A 2899-nucleotide genomic window follows, 5' to 3' on the forward strand; every position below is an offset into this window, starting at 1 on the left:
AAAATAAGCAAAGAATTCCAGTGAGTCTGAATTGATTTTAATTTTTATTTTATTACAGTCATTTTAAGGTTAAATTCATTCATATGACAATTTTGTCACAGATCATACAGCACAAAATACATGAAGAGAGTTAAACTGTGGATTTTATGCAAACAACAAGCAGAACAAAATCAAAAGAACCCTGGTATATATAAGCATGATGGACTCGAGATAAGTTACCTACTGCATTTAATATATATTTTTTAATGATGAGCACAAAGCCACTGACACCAAACACCTATTTGTATTTCCAGCTGTTGCAGTGTAGAATAGTGGCTCGAGTTATTTCAGGAATTTGTTAGTAATATTTTTCTTTCTGTTAAGCAACTTTCACATCGCCCTAAGCAATGCATGTTTAAGCTATCACTTTCAATATAAAGTCTATGTAAACACATTTAAAAGAGCCTTTCAGGTTTCGGCATTCGAAATTCTTGCATTTAGCATCGCTATGCAATTTTCTTTTACCTTTTACGAGCTCTAGATAGACTTTAACATAGTTAGGTTATAGGTTCACACTGCTCTCAGCAATGCATGCAGTTCCAATTCAAAATCTATATACGCAAAATGGGATTCAGTGTTCAAATCTCTCAAGTTCACATGGCACTATGCAGGTTTTTAGGTCAATATTCAAGCTTTACATATAAAACGCACAGCCATTGAACACATGTTCAAAGCTAACCCAGTTCTTGGAAACTCCGATTTGGCAACATCATATGAACGGCGTCCTTTTTATTCATGGAAGTGCCAATCATTTTAAATTATATCCTGAAGGGTTGAAATGAATCATTGAGGTTTGTGCCAACCACTTCAACATTTTGCACCACGCATCTTACAAATGAAGGCGGCAGACATGCAATAGTAAAGTCTATATAAAAAAACAACAACAAAAAAAAAGTCTCATCAAGCTCTGCCAATGTGAACACTTTCAAGAACCCATGTTGAGATTTAAAGCAATAACTTCTCTATTTCATCCTCCTCAGGTGGAGTTCTTTGACAAACATTACAACATCACTTAAATGATAATGATGAAACCGCATTAAAGAAAAAAAAACTGTGAATGATTTAATAATGAAAAGATACATTCACCTAAAAAAGTTTCAGGATATGGCATTTAAGAAGGATAAAGAAGCATATCAAACTGATTGAAAATAAAAATAATGAGGGTTTATCTTGTGGCAAAACTTGGTAGAATGAACGTTTCTAAAGCAAACATATGTTTAAGTCTCATAGCATGACAGTTTGAAGTAAAGTAAAGTAATCTATTGGTAAAATGTATCTAAATAAGGCAAAGACAGAAGAAAGAAATGAAGTATTAATACTTTTAAAAAGCATTATTGAAAATTCTTGTCAAGCTCTGTGTTGTAGTTAATTTTTTTAACTAATTTTATATTACTTTAATTTTCTTGAAGATAACTTCAGTTTTTAAGTCATCTGGGAAGTGAACTTTATTAACACAGTCGCCATTATGACCATTTTTTACTGAATACTTTATCAATAACTCACCTGCAATTTCTGCGGAGAGTTTTTGTTTTTTACAAAGTCCAATTAGAGCGGCACTCAAAGCAGCGAAAAGCACGAGTAGAACAACTGCAACTGCTGCCACCACATAGACTCGTTGTAAACCTGGAGGAAACAAAATGGTATTAGATTTAGACCAAACTATTGGTTTGAATTTGTCTTGCATTTCTCTGTTGATAGTTTATACCTGCACCACTGCAAGCAGTGAGGTTAATATCCATCTCATTTCTGCTGACGTTGTTCCAGACTTTGCATGTGATGTTTCCAAGGAGTTGTACATGTATGATGACAGAAACATTAAACACTCTGGATCTTTCAGATGTATCGTTGTTCAGAAACTGACTGTATTTGTTTGATCGTAAAAGTAAGTGATCATTCAAAGTCAGAGAGAGTTCTGCTTCATCGCCCTCAAACAAACATGTGACTTTCTTCTGTTCTGGTGACAAACACTGCTGAGACACCGTTAACACAGACACGGGAGCTGCAAGATAGAAAACATTATGTTTTAATAACATATAAAAAAAACAAGAACCATAAGATAACTCTCTTTTTGACATTCATTTGTGTTTCAAAGACGGTTCTTAATTATAAAAATACAACAAATATCACAGCTGTAGTTTCTGGTTCACATGAAAAATCATTTGGGGCGTTTTTGTAAACCTGCAGTTTTAATTTTCACTTTCTATCAAAGTTAGTAAAAATAAGACTTTGCTCTTGTCAAAAATTCTCTAAAATATTGGTTCAGTGTGTAGACTTGTATGGTGCTTTTCTACCTTACTTTAAGGCCTAAAGTGATTTACAGTCACAGATTCATTCACACACTGGTGGTGCCTCTGCCAACCTTCCACCTCAGGCATTTTGGGGTTCAGTGTCTTGCCCAAGGACACTTTGAAACATGGGAATTGAACCTGCATTCTTCAGATCAGAAGTCGACCACCCTACCGCTGCAACCCCTAAAATATTAAGCCAATGTAGTATAATTCTTTCATTTTGTTGGTTCATTTGAACATTTATGCTGGTGTGAGGATTGTACATTCTAGTTTGGTGTTTCTTTTTGAGTCGTCCTCCTGTGAGTCTCAGCAGGTTTGTGTTCAGAGTCCTCCACAGCTGTTTTCATTTCTGTTAATTGTCCTGGGTCTATATATAGTGCCGGTTTCAGTTCTTCATTGTCAGGTCCTTTGCTTTGTCCCCATTTTCATGAGTGACGGTTTATGTAAACCTCAGTCTTCCAACCATTTAATTTCTGAACCTGTAAAATCCATTTCTGGGTCATGGGCTGCTGGAGCCTATCTTATCTACTTTTTGACAGGTTGCCAAATTCAGAGTCTTTATTTTTTAAAAT

At 34.9% G+C, this 2899-nt stretch overlaps 1 long non-coding RNA gene across 1 annotated transcript in view; it reads right to left on the bottom strand.

Moving 5' to 3' along the window:
- Nucleotides 1-1751: 1751 nt before the first annotated feature.
- The window catches only part of LOC118599673, a 4983-nt gene continuing 3835 nt past the window's right edge, over nt 1752-2899 (bottom strand). Inside the window, exon 3 of the long non-coding RNA XR_004949118.1 lies at nt 1752-2038. This is a non-coding gene — a long non-coding RNA (uncharacterized LOC118599673). The remainder of the gene's footprint in view (nt 2039-2899) is intronic.

Source organism: Oryzias melastigma, linkage group LG14 (assembly GCF_002922805.2).
Source record: "Oryzias melastigma strain HK-1 linkage group LG14, ASM292280v2, whole genome shotgun sequence".
Lineage (NCBI taxonomy): Eukaryota > Metazoa > Chordata > Actinopteri > Beloniformes > Adrianichthyidae > Oryzias > Oryzias melastigma.